The sequence below is a fragment of the Tursiops truncatus genome, chromosome 10 (genome assembly GCF_011762595.2).
Source record: "Tursiops truncatus isolate mTurTru1 chromosome 10, mTurTru1.mat.Y, whole genome shotgun sequence".
NCBI classification, from domain to species: domain Eukaryota; kingdom Metazoa; phylum Chordata; class Mammalia; order Artiodactyla; family Delphinidae; genus Tursiops; species Tursiops truncatus.
In genome coordinates this window covers 22,060,152-22,074,780 of record NC_047043.1, presented here as the reverse complement: position 1 = coordinate 22,074,780, position 14,629 = coordinate 22,060,152, and the positions used below count along the sequence as shown (strand labels likewise).

Here is a 14,629-nt window from a genome sequence, read left to right as displayed (position 1 = left end):
TCCACCTCCAAGGAGTTAAGAGCTTAATAGGAAGGAAGGAGGAGATAGAAATCAATTACATGATCACAGACAGAAATATAATATCATGACTATGATAAATACTACAAAAAAGAATGACTGAGATTTAGGAGAACATATATGAGAAATTCTGTTTAATCTGGGAAGTCACAGAGGGGGACACTTGAGTTGCAAAAAAGGGGAAGAATTATGTAGGAAAGAGAGGCAGAGCATATTGTTTTCTTTTTGGAAGATAGATTTAAAATGAAAAAGAGTAGATTTTAAGCAACTTAACCAGAGGTGCAGAAAACATAAATGTAAAAAATAATAAAAGGGAACTGGCATCAAGTTTTAGGGAGAAAATCCCCCCAAATGAGAAAGAACCTATTTCTACAACTCCAGGGGAAGCATTGCTGACAGTGACTTTTTTCCAAGACAGTTTTAGAGTAAAACTTTGACAGAAATAAAGTAAATGCATCCATTCCTTTTCCTTAATTTTAGATCAATAATTCATAATCCTATCCTTTCTCTCTCTATCTAATGATGATGAATTCACCAATGTTTTAGTGAGAAGGTATTTGTGCTAACAGGGAGTTCTCTTTGGAAATTTTAACTCTCCATTCTGTTTCTTATTGGAAGTTCTTAACTACCAAAATAAGACAAATTCGAGGTCAGCTCTTCTAAGGTTATTTGAACCCCAAGTGCGGTTTTGTAACGAGGTTTAATGGAGCTTTGTAGTCTCCTCATACTCAGCAAAGAACTCAGTTGGTCTCCTTACAGTGCAAACTCAACAGAAAACTCCTAAGATTCTGCACTGGGGCATAGATTAAAAAGTGAAGTGGCTTTCAATTCAATTCAGAGATGTTTTCTTCCCTCTAAAGAAAGCACTATTCATTCAATGGACCAAACTGTTATTGTAAAAAAACAAAATCTGTCTATATATGAATGCAGAGAAAAGGCTGGCAATAAAGTGACTGACCATGCACAGAAGAGAAAGGAGCATCGAGTTTTAGGTGATAAAGTATCTATCCATTTCCTGGATCTGCCATTCACCAAATGTGGGCTTTTGTTAAGGGATTTGATTATCTGAACTTATATTTTATTCTTACCTTTTCTTTTAACTATTACTTTTAAAGTAATTTTATCTTTACAGAAAAGTTGCAAGAACAGGACAAAGAATTCCTATTTATCATCATTCAAATTTCCCAGATCTGAATATTTAATCTCATTTAATTTATTATATATATATATATATATATATATATATATATATAAATCATTGAGAGTTGCAGACATGATGATCTTTTACCTCTACCTACTTCAGTGTATGTTTCCTATAATAGTATTCTCTAATATAACCACAGTACCAAAATCAGAAATTAACATTGATATCGTACTGTTATCTAATATACAGGCCTTATTCAGACTTTGCTAATTGTCCCTGTAATGTCCTTTAAATTTTTAAAAATTTTGTTTTGGCAAAAACACAACATGAAATTCCTTCCTCCCTTCCTTCCTTCCTTCCATCCTTCCATTCTTTCTTTCTAACTTGAAGTATAAAGCTATAAATGGTACTATAATTTATCAGATTGACTTCAAAATAAGTGCCTATTAGCTAACGGGAGAGTTTTGGGACAAGATATTAAATTCTCTTGTCCAAAATATTTTAAGTCAAAATAAATGGCACTTGCAGTTCATTTTAGATTGAAACACAGACACCACACACACCCAATTACATATTTCACTGCACGTTAATATATTCAACAATCAAGGTTGCCTTACATAAGTTCCACCTTCATCCAAATTGTTGATTAGGTAAGAAAAAATAAACTATTTTATTTATTTTTAATTGGTTTCCTTTGGAAATTGATTTGTAGAAGCTTCTCATTTATTTTTAATAACAATTTTCATCATATGTAGCTTATATAAATATAAATGGTCTATCCTGGTTTATCAGTTTGTCAAAAGGTCATATTAAATTTGACCAAGGCAAGTGAACCAATATTTTTAATTATGTAGTGGTTTCTTTGTGTGTCTTAAGTAGGCCTTCCCTATGCTAAGTTCAATAACTTTAACTGTAATTTTATTTTATTGAAAGACCAGCTTCTGTTTCCTAACCTCGTAACCCCACAATACCTATTTTTAGCTTCTATATTCAAAATGTTAAATAAATCACGATTGTTCAATCTTAACATGTAAAAGGCTAATTTAATCCTTGCTCAAGAAAGGGAGGATTGCGAGATTGGAACCAAGATGGCAGAGTAGAAGGACGTGCTCTCACTCCCTCTTGCAAGAACACCAGAATCACAATTAGCTACTGGAAAATCATCAACAGGAAGACACTGGAACTCACCAAATAAGATACCCCACATTCAAAGACAAAGGAGAAACCACAATGAGACGGTACGAGGGGCGCAATCACAGTAAAATCAAATCCCGTAACTGCTGGGTGGGTGACTCACAGACTGGAAAACACTTATACCACAGAAGTCCGCCCACTGGAGTGAAGGATCTGAGCCCCACGTCAGGCTTCCCAACCTGGGGGTCCGGCAACAGGAGGAGGAATTCCTAGAGAATCAGACTTTGAAGGCTACTGGGATTTGACTGCAGGACTTCGACACAACTGGGGGAAAAAGAGACTCCACTCTTGGAGGGCACACACAAAGTAGTGTGCATATCAGAACCCAGGGGAAGGAGCAGTGACCACAGGGGAGACTGAACCAGACCTGCCTGCTAGTGTTGGGGGTTCTCCTGAAGAGGCGGGGGGGTGGCTGTGGCTCACCGTGGGGACAAGGATACTGGCAGCAGAAGTTCTGGGAAGGACTCCTTGGCCTGAGCCCTCTCAGAGTCTGCCATTAGCCCTACCAAAGAGCCCAGGTAGTCTCCATTGTTGGGTTGCCTCAGGCCAAACAACCAACAGGGAGGGAACCCAGCCCCACCCATCAGCAGTCAAGCAGATTAAAGTTTTACTGAGCTCTGCCCACCAGAGCAACACCCAGCTCTACCCACCACCACTCCCTCCCATCAGGAAACTTGCATAAGCCTCTTAGATAGCCTCATCCACCAGAGGGCAAACAGCAGAAACAAGAACTACAATCCTGCAGCCTGTGGAACAAAAACCACATTCACAGAAAGAGAGACAGGATGAAAAGGCAGAGGGCTATGTACCAGATGAAGGAACAAGGTAAAAGCCCAGAAAAACAACTAAATGAAGTGGAGATAGGCAACCTTCCAGAAAAAGAATTCAGAATAATGATAGTGAAGATGATCCAGGACTTCAGAAAAAGAATGGAGACAAAGATCCAGAAGATGCAAGAAATGTTTAACAAAGACCTAGAAGAATTAAAGAACAAACAAACAGAGATGAACAATACAATAAGTGAAATGAAAACTACACTAGAAGGAATCAATAGCAGAATAACTGAGGCAGAAAAATCGGTAAGTAACCTGGAAGACAGAATGGTGGAATTCACTGCTGCGGAACAGAATAAAGAAAAAAGAATGAAAAGAAATGAAGACAGCCTACGAGACCTCTGGGACAACATTAAACGCAACAACATTCACATTATATGGGTCCCAGAAGGAGAAGAGAGAGAGAGAAAGGACCCAAGAAAATATTTGATGAGATTATAGTTGAAAAGTTCCCTAACATGGGAAATAGCCACCCAAGTCCAGGAAGCACAGAATCCCATACAGGATAAACCCAAGGAGAAACACGCCGAGACACATAGTAATCAAATTGGCAAAAATTAAAGACAAAGAAAAAGTATTGAAAGCAGCAAGGGAAAAATGACAAATAACATACAAGGGAACTCCCATAAGGTTAACAGCTGATTTCTCAGCAGAAACTCTACAAGCCAGAAGGGAGTGGCATGATATACTTAAAGGGATGAAAGGGAAGAACCTACAACCAAGATTACTCTACCCAGGAAGATCTCATTCAGATTCCATGGAGAAATCAACAGCTTTACAGACAAGCAAAAGCTAAGAGAATTCAGCACCACAAAACCAGCTCTACAACAAATGCTAAAGGAACTTCTCTAAGTGGGAAACACAAGAGAAGAAAAGGACCTACAAAAACAAACCCAAAACAATTAAGAAAATGGTCATAGGAACATACATATAGATAATTGCCTTAAATGTGAATGGATTAAATGCTCCAACCAAAAGACACAGGCTTGCTGAATGGATACAAAAACAAGACCCATATATATGCTGTCTACAAGAGACCCACTTCAGACCTAGGGACACATTCAGACTGAAGGTGAGGGGATGGAAAAAGATATTCCATGCAAATGGAAATCAAAAGAAAGCTGGAGTAACAATAGTCATATCAGATAAAATAGACTTTAAGAATGTTACAAAAGACAAGGAAGGACACTACATAATGATCAAGGGATCAATCCAAGAAGAAGATATAACAATTATAAATATATATGCACCCAACATAGGAGCACCTCAATACATAAGGCAAATGCTAACAGCTAAGAAAGAGGAAATCGACAGTAACACAATAATAGTGGGGGACTTTAACACCTCATTTACACCAATGGACAGATCATCCAAAATGAAAATAAATAAGGAAACAGAAGCTTTAAATTACACAGTAGACCAGATAGATTTAATTGATATTTATGGGACATTCCATCCAAAAACAGCAGATTACACTTTCTTCTCAATTGCCCATGGAACATATCTCCAGGATAGATAACATCTTGGGTCACAAATCAAGCCTCAGTAAATTTAAGAAAACTGAAATCATATCAAGCATCTTTTCTGACCACAATGCTATGAGATTAGAAATGAATTACAGGGAAAAAAACATAAAAAACACAAACACATGGAGGCTAAACAATACGTTACTAAATAACCAAGAGATCACTGAAGAAATCAAAGAGGAAATCAAAAAATACCTAGAGACAAATGACAATGAAAACACAATGATCCAGAAATCTATGGGTTGTAGTAAAAGGTGTTCTAAGAGGGAAGTTTATAGCAATACAATCTTACCTCAAGAAACAAGAAAAATCTCAAATGAACAATCTAACCTTACACCTAAAGGAACTAGAGAAAGAAGAAAAAACAAAAAAGAAATAGAAGTCATTCTTTGATGAAAATAAAAATTTAAATATATTTAATATACAATATAAAGCATATTATATATATAAAGTATTAAATTTTTAGCTTTTTGTTTTGGACATTTTAAAACAAAGTAGAAATCATACTATAATGAATACCCATGGACCTACCACCCAACTTCGGCATTTATCATAGTTTTGTTGTTATTCCTTGTCTCTTTTTGTGCTTTTTATTCCCCTCCTGGAATAAAAATCAAGTTCCAGATATTAATCTCAACTATAAATATTTTCCCATGTACAACTAATAGTTATAAACTTTCTTTTTTAACACTGCCACAATAACATCACAACCAGCAAAAATAATAAAACTTCTTAATATAATCAAATCCTCAGTATGTGTTTGATTGTTTCTTTTTCCGATTACTTTGTTTGAATCAGGATCCAGATATGTTGCATTTGTCTATTATTCTCCTTACATGTCATTTAATCTGTATCAGTTCCACCTCCCTTTATCCCCCATGCCATTTCTTTCTTGAGGGTCAGTTTGTCCAGAATGTCCCACATTCTGGATTTGACTGATTGCATTTTTGTGATGTTATTAAATATATTCCTATATTCCCAATATTTACTGTAAACAGATGGTTCCATCTATTAGACTAGACAAAGCACTAATTTTTTAATAAAAGTATTTCATTGGTGGTCCCGGGCATGTTCTATTTCACTGTGTCAAGAGGCACATGTTGTGTAGCAGTCTCACTTTTAGAGAGGAATTGATCGGGTATGTCAGTCTGCTCCATCTGTTCTAGAGCTCCCCCATCCAATTTCACCTCATGGTTGTAGCAACCACTGATGATTGTGACCAGGATGCATTATAGCAATATCAGTTGCAAAATGTTGACTCTATTTTATCGTTCCTCCTGCATGTATTAGCTGTCATTCTTCTAAAGAAAAAAAATTTTCCTCATCAACTGTATGTTTATCTTGACATACATTCCGTATGAGAGGTAGTATAAGTACTTGATTCTTTTCCTTCATTTGTCAGCTTTCAAGATAATGAATCAATAACCAAAACCCTCCAAAGTCTGGATATAGGAACACTTTGTGTGTGTGTGTGTATTAATTTTACAACCAGGTTCTTTACTAAATTGTCCATTTGTAGTAGCTTTTCTGTTCTGAGGAGTAGCTTCTAGATATATAACCCTACCAAGATATATAGAGAGAGCTTTATCCCTTTCTATCCACTACCTACTCCTCTAATTACTTTTTCATGCTAAATTCCTTGATTAGTACCTCCATTATAGCATTAAAATAGTAACGATAGTGGATATCCTTGTCTTGTCATGAAGAAATTAAATCTCTGTGACCACAGATATACTTAAAGTGACTTAAATAGGTGGTACAGATGATAAAAACTTACTAAAAATATATATTGTACAGAATTATTTTCCAGAATAAAAACTAATTCCTAGAAATCAATATATTTAAAAGGGACAACTTATTTTTTTTCCCTCTTATATTATGAAACCAATGTTTCAGACTAGGTGGGCCTAAGCAAATCAGCTTTGATTTTTAGATTGGTTAAGACATATTGTTATTGTGGGATACTTGTTTGTGTTGGCAAAGTGGAAGTGGTCGTTCACTCAGATTTATTTCTGAAATGAGCCCATGTCATTTATTTTGATTGAAATTTTCTTGAACAGGAGATATTTAGATGCTTGATCTCTCACACTCCCAATAAGTTATCTCAGCAAAGCGGCAATGGTCTGGATTCACTGAAGGAGCCAGTCTTCATTCACTCTGTATCATTCAGTTTAGACTTGGAAGGCGTCACGTACAATGACAGACAGTGCTTTATTGTTTCTCTGTGCATAGAACCTTGTGGTTATGACTGGAGCCCACTGCTTCCATATCTAGTGATTTAAGAAAACTAAGTATGGGGTGGTTGGACACTCATAAGGAAGAAATCATAAGATATTTTTCTGCTATTCCACCTCCAGTTTGGTTTTTGCTCTAAGAATTCTTCAGAATTCAGAAGAAAGTGAATGAAACCGAAAGTCTGTTGTTTTCTGTTTTCTTCTTTTCTGTTTTTAACTTGGCATCCAAGGAAATCAGGCCAATTATCTTTCAAAAACGCTTGTCACGTAGGATTTAGGACATTTCTGGTGGTGGCAACGCTCTCGGGGCGAAACCGGGTACTACAAAGGCAGTACAGGTAGACAGAAAATTGAATGAAAGAAGACACCAGGTTTAAAGGGAGAGATGAAAGGAAAAGTGGTTTGATCACAAATGCATCCTCTCAAAACTGGTGGAGGTGCCGGGGATTGAACCCGGGACCTCGTACATGCTAAGCACGCGCTCTACCACTGAGCTACACCCCCAACTGCAACTGGTTTTCTTCGGATTCCTTTCGTGATTTATAATCATTATTTCTTTCCTTCTCAAAGATTTAGTAAATTGCAGAGGAAACGTGAATGTAAAATTCTCCATTTGCGTAAAATTCTCCATTTGCGAAACAGACTGAGCAGCGGCCTCATAAGAAAGCAACAGAATGAGACTCCAAAGGAAGGAGGCTGAAAAGAGGCAATCTGTTGTCTCGACAATCTGTTGTCTCTCACTCTCTCCAGCCTCCCTCCATTCCTGCCCTCTCCACATGTAAGGCTTCAGGTAGCTGGGCAGCCGGGGTACCCACTGAGGAGGTGGCGTTGGGAAGGGAGCAGAGGTGGAGTCAAAGCGGGTCCGCGCCTGCAGAGCTCCAGTTCCCGCGTCCAGCACCAACTCCCTTGGAACAAAGACCCTCAAATCATCTCCATTTCCGGAAGCCAGAAAAATCCACTGAGTGTTTCGTGGTGATGGCAGGGAACATCCCAGCGAGCTCACGATGTCCTGGACTGTAGGCGCCCAGATCGTCCAATTTAGCAACACTTACCTCCGGCAAAACCCTGGAGTCCCCTTGCCTTGCGGAGCTAGTCGAGGGTGGGCTGGGCTGGGCTGGGATGTTATTTAGATAAAAGGTGAGCAGGCAAGGCAGGACTGGCTTCTGTTTCTCCGCGACCAATCCCTTGGGAACCAGGGAGCTATGAAGAATTATTAGTACCTCGGAAGGTTTGGGAAGGGGGGAAGCTTCCTATACTTTAAAGAGTTGGCCCGGGCCCAATTCACATGCATTGGTTTCTCCGGCACGTCCAGCGCAGTCTCTCTTTTTCTCCCTCTGAATTTCAAACTTATTAAAATTTTGAAAAAAATAAAAATATTACCCCAAATAACCATATACCTTTTACCCAGACTTAGCTGTTGTTAATATTTTACCCCATGTCCTCCCTCTCTCTCCCATGTGAGAGTAAGCTGCAGTATATCATGTTCACTTACCCTTAAATACTTTACTATATAACCACTGTACGATCATGAACTTCAGTGAATTTAACATTAAATAAATAGCTGTATTTAATCTACAGTCTGCATTCCAATTTGACCAATTACCCCCTAGAGTACAAGATCTAGTCTAGTGTCAGGTATTGTATTTAGATGACATGCCTTTAGTTTTCTTTAATCTGGGACATTTCCTCAGCCTTTCTTTTTTCTTCATGACATTAATGTGCCATTTCAATAATAGTGTATTTTTTCTTTTATTTTTAAAAATAGAATGTCTTTCACTTTGGTTTTTGACTGATGTTTTCTCCTGATTAGATTCAGACTATGCATTCCCAAGTGGATTACTACGTAGATAATGCTGTGTGCTTCTCAAAGTACCATACCTGGAGACAGGTAAGGACTATCTGTCACTCACTGGTGAGGTTAATTTTGATCCCTGCTTTGTAGGACAGTGATTTCAGACTGCAAATATCCTGTTCCTCATCAAAATCTCCCCCCAAGATTTAACATGCACAGTCTGAGCAAATCTTTATTATGATTGTTACAGAATAATGATTTTCCAACTCCAGTCCTTCCACCATATTTACAGTCAGTGCTTGGCATGTTACTAAACAATCATTTGTATGGATTTCTAGTTTTTTGATGCTTTATAATTGATTATGATACTTAACTACTTTGGTGCACAAATAGTCCCAGATTTGGCCACTGGGAGTCCCTTCAAACTGGCTTCCTTTGTCTGTTTGAAATGTCTCCATCATTTTTTTGAGTCCTTTTTACTTTCTAAGCCACTGTCTTGTTCACACTCTCCTAGACTGAATGTGTCCTCATGTCCAGTAAATAAACACCCAACACTGGGATTCTGCTCAACAAAAGTGGATGAGGGAGCTGATGATCAGGATGAGAATTTGGGCTGGGGAATTTGTTTTTGTTTTTTTAACTGAGTCCTACCTCCTCTGATGTACCCAAAGCAAATAGGGGTAAAGGGGTGGAAATCACAAACATAAACTTGTTGCATGAAAGAAACTAACAGAGTGTATGATTCCTTTTGTATGAAATTTTAAAACTGCCCAAACTAATGTATGGTATAAGAAATTAAGTCAGTTCCTGTCTTGTGGGTAGTGGCTAGAAGAGGACAGGAGAAGAGCTTCTGGGATACTGGGAATGTTCTCTTTCTTCATCTGGGTGTTGGTTACACAAATGGGTTCACTGTATGAAAAGTTGCCAAGTATAATTTGTGTACTTTTTCTGTATGTTTGTTATACTTCAATATGAAGTTTTCAAACACAAGAACAGTGTTCAGAGATATGTTATTTCAGTCGCTGGGGGGTTCCTCTTCCTGTTTCTGCCTGGGGTTTATCTCCACAAGAGATTTCCCTTCCACGGTAAAGTGTTTACCAAGGATATCATGATTAACCTTGAAGTAAAAGAAAAGAGCAATTCGTTATTGTTTCCTAAGACATGATGTATAGTGGCTAACACAGAGCATCAAGATGCACTATCAAAGTTCAACAAGAATCTTTTTATGTGGGAAAAGGAAAATTAAATGAACTAGTTTTTGGTAAGCTTTTATCTTCAGAGTACAAGAGAATTGTATGTGACCTGAATCCCCTGATTTAGTGTTTCTACACTTAAGTGCGAGTTCTCTTTTTTCTCTTTCTGTTTTGTTTTTGTTTTTTGTTTGTTGTTGTTGTTTTTGTTTTTCCATTTTGTTCTTAGGCAGACAAGGCAATGAGAAGTGATATCTGGATCATTTTATTGGCATTTCCCCTCCTAAAATACTCTCAAATCCAATGGTGGAGTCTTGCCTCTGTCCCTCCAACTTGCAGCTCCCTCTGGAGATGCCCAAACATCCTCAAGATCAGTACTGACAGGGCCAGATTTCAGGTCCATACTCTCCACAGGGCAATGCTCTATAGCATATATTTCCTCTTCTTCAATTTATACTCATTTTAACATCTCCTCAGAAAGTTTTTAAAAGGTTTTAAGAAACCACAAAAGAGGCCTAAGGAGCAAATTAGCAAGATCCCTTTACCCTCCCCAGAGGTCATGCTGGGCAATTCTGCTTTCTGAATGAGAAAGTCCAGTGAAACCTAATGTGAGACAGACATTTTTTCAGGAGCAAACACCACTTGGATTTTGCAATAGAGAACACTGGCCTAGGGAGAAAACGGAAACAGTATTATTTATTTGTTTACAGAGCCTTGCAACCTGCCAGATTTGGGGGTTGAAATGGCCTTGGAGATGTCTCAGGTGCCTGGGTTGGATATGTTATTTAATCTCTCTAAATCTCAGTTTCTTCACATGTAAACTGAAAATGATAATACCTATATTTCATGACTGTTGTGAGGTTTAAAGAAGAAATGTACAAAACTTTTATCCACTGGGACCTAGAACAGAGTGTGCTTTTACTATTTGGTGGCTATTCTTATTGTTGTTGGTATTAAACTGGAACTTCTCAGCCTGGAGTAATCTAGTTGTATCCCTTTGATAACCGCCATCTTCCCCAGCTCAGGAATTCCCCATGTCTTTGGGACTGTATATTATCTCTAAGGATCTCTGAAGATACAAGGGGAACCACAGGGAAAAATATGACCCCTCTGTGAAATCAATCATATTACAGAAAAATGTTCTTTAAATACTTTTTCTCAGAAAACATGGTCTGAATAACAGGCTCACTGCTGTTAGAGAAAATAAGGATCCAGGTAATTTTTCAATGGGAAAAAAGGTTTTTTGTTACCTATGGAAGTAGAAATTTCCAAAACCTACTTTAGGTTAAATTGTTCTTTATGGATTTTTGGCAGGAGAAGGGAAAGAGGAAAAAGCTATGAGAGTGGAAAAATAGTGTTCAAGAAGGATTGAAAATAAAAACTAGGGATCACACCAAGCCCAAATACTCTGGCTTTTCTGTGGGAGAACTCACACATTAATAATATTTAGAATGAGAAGAGTAGAGAAGAGAGAAGAGGAGGACTAATGACTAGATTGAAGACAAAATTAGATGCTGTGCTTGTTTACAGTCAGCATCATTGTAAAGTTTTCCCTAAATATCTCGGAGATATGCCCAGGAGTTATATCACTGGGCTCAAAAATATATGTACTGTGTAAGCCAAATTACAGCCGTCAAAGATATCTAGGTCCTAAACCCTGGAACCTGTAAATGTTACCTTATTTGGTAAAGGAGAGTGAAGATATGAATAAATCAAGGGTCTTGGTATGGGAAAATTATCCTGGATTATCTGGATGGGTCCTAAATATAATCACAACTGTCTTTATAAGAGGGAAGCAAAGAAGAAGAAGGCAATGTGTGGACTGAAGCTAGATGCTACACTGAAGGCTTTGAAGATGGAGGAAGCAGCCACAAGTCAAGTAATGCAAAGAATGCAGCTCTAAAAACTGGAAAATTAAAGGAAATGTTCACCAATTATGACTGACTAGAAGCTCTGATGGACCTCCTACTTCCCAACAATTAGCCCCTAGATAGTGCACTCTTTGTGACATTTCTGGTCTCACAAAGAGTTGGAGAATTCTCTAGGGAGGTCACTCAAAACAAACAAATATGATATTATATGGGACCTAAAGTCATTCAGGAGCACGTGGAGCACAGGTCAGGGTGACTAGTGATAAAGCTCTAGATGTGGGAGCCCTGCCTAGGGTGCCTGGGAATCAGAGCAGTTGGGAACAAGAACTGCAGGAAGCCGACCTGGATCAGCAGAGGAGCAGGTTATCTTGAAGCCAAACGGCAATAGAAATACAACTGTGGGGATGAATATTTAACATCAGAAGAGCAGAGAGGTGGAGGAACTGAGCCTGGACTTCTCCTTATGGGCCAAAACCTGTAGTGGGAAAGAAGTGGTTCAGGGTATGTTGTATGTTGAAGGTGAGGTTATGAAATTCAGTAAAAGAACATGAGAGGGAAAGAAGAGGGTCACTCTTGCCAAAGTTGAGAACCGAAGTAGAGATTTCATAGGAAGGAAGGAGCTACAGCATTTGGGCATGTGAGAGTCTTTTCAAATTTCTCTCCAAAAGTCTGCACTAAATGTAGAAAAGCAGTTGAACCCTAGCGAGTGACAGGGGTTTATTGATGCTGAGTTTATTTGAAGTTGTCAAGTTCATCTTCCTCCTGGGGGTGGGGAGGGTGGGGAAGAATGGTGGTGGTGGTGGAATTGTGGAGGCGAGAGGGAAGGAGTGGATATGGAACTGGTGAAGTGGCCTGCCCGAGGTCACACGGTGAGTAGGACAGAACCACAACAGGACCCAGGCGTCCTGGCTTCTGCACTAGTGAAGATTTCCCCACCTGGCCCTTCTCGGTGGGGAAGGGCCACCAATCTGCTCTAAGACGCCAATCTGCTCTAGAAACAAAACGGCCCGGTCAGGACAGTTGCGGGTTTTCTGCTGATACTTTTTTTCAACCACGTTTTCATCCGTTGCTGTTTGTCTCAGACTGATGAATCCCAAGCCCCAGAGAAGGTAACAAGACCGAAATGAAGGAGTCTTTCAGCAGTCCAGCATATTTCAGAAGCAAATATAAGAACTACAGAGCCAGGTTTTGATGTTTCCTGGTCTCTCCCAGAAAACAGGAATCCCGGGACGTGTTCTAATCAGGACGTAGGGAATTCGGCCCCTCGAATGCAGAGTGCAGCGGCAGAGGCACCCTACTCTCTGGGAGAACACAGGGCAGCTGACTGGAGCCGCGTCAGCAAATCAGGGTTGAAATCCTGGCTATGTTCATTCATTCATGTGTTCAACAAGGACCTAATGTATTTAAATACCGACGTGTACTGGTTTTACCCGTTCATTTTGTATGTGCCAAGTAATCGAACCACTCTAAGTGTCATTTTCAGTTTTATGGTTGCTGTGAAATGTATATAAAAAAATATCTGATTGTGAGGATTGAGTCAGGGTTAAACCAGAAAAGAAAGGCAATTAGATATAGTACGACAGAACGGAACTGCAGTAATGAAGGACATGATTTTGTCCCAACATCATCAGACGAGGTGGCCGAGTGGTTAAGGCGATGGACTGCTAATCCATTGTGCTCTGCACGCGTGGGTTCGAATCCCACCCTCGTCGTGAGGTTCTCTGGACCTTGGCGCCTTCAGGGCGGCCACTGTGTGAGCAGGGTGTTCTTCACTGACTCACTTCCTACTTGTCATGTGGATAGTGCCTATGAACATCTATAGCAACTTGCCTCAGAGCGGGAGGTGTACTTATATTCACACGGACTTTTTCGAGGAAGAGCGATATAATAAAACATTGCCTAGATATACACAACGAATTATTATATGTTGTGTTACACTTGCAGGGTATTTTCAGCCTATTTTTAACTGTACTGCAATTTTCACCAAGTTTGTTAAAGAGACAAAACTGAAAATATATCCCACATGACATTTCCTATTAGATCCAAGGATTCCTCCTTTAGCAGAACAGAAGAATATCAGTATTGTGTAGTTTCTGCTGTGATCTCCAACTTGTCAGAACTTTGGGGCAAAATATTTTTATATGTATATAAAATATTTTATAAAATAAATTTATTTAAGTATTTTATACATAAATATAGTTTAATTTAAACTTATTTAAATATTTATTAAAATATCATATATATAAAGCTATACAGAAAACTCTTGCATCCTTTCTTATTTTCCAACCACCTAATTACATTCGCCACAGATAGCCATTGTTATTAATTCCTTCCAGAATCATATTAAGCATATATGAATATGTACCACGTGCAATAAATATATCTTTTTATCTCAAAAAGGGGTAACACAAATGATAACATACTATGCATATTGGTCTGTACCTTACCCTTTTCCCCTAAGCAATATATCTTTCCATATCATTAAAAAAAGTGACAGTTTATGCTTTTCCAAGGACACATAGTATTCCAACATATGGGTTACTGCATATTATTTAACCAGCCCTCTATTGGACATTTAGGTTTTTCCCCCATCTTTTGCTTTTACAAACTATGCTGCAATGAATAACTTTATACATTTATATATAATATTATACAGAGAGATATTATACAGAGAGAATATTATACATAAATAACATTTATGTATAAAGTTATTCATATATATGTATATGTAATTTTGAATATGTGCATTTGTAATACTGCAAGATAAATTTCTAGAAAGGAGTTTGATGAGTCCTAAGATATGTGCATTTGAAATATTCACACCTAC

At 38.3% G+C, this 14,629-nt stretch overlaps 2 non-coding genes across 2 annotated transcripts; one reads left to right on the top strand and one right to left on the bottom strand.

Annotated features, from left to right (window-relative positions):
• Window positions 1-7,381: 7,381 nt before the first annotated feature.
• On the bottom strand, window positions 7,382-7,453 carry TRNAA-AGC (transfer RNA alanine (anticodon AGC)). Its single transcript has one exon. It is a non-coding gene; the product is annotated as a tRNA-Ala (tRNA).
• Window positions 7,454-13,432: 5,979 nt separating this feature from the next.
• On the top strand, window positions 13,433-13,514 carry TRNAS-GCU (transfer RNA serine (anticodon GCU)). Its single transcript has one exon. It is a non-coding gene; the product is annotated as a tRNA-Ser (tRNA).
• The last annotated feature ends 1,115 nt before the right edge of the window (window positions 13,515-14,629 follow it).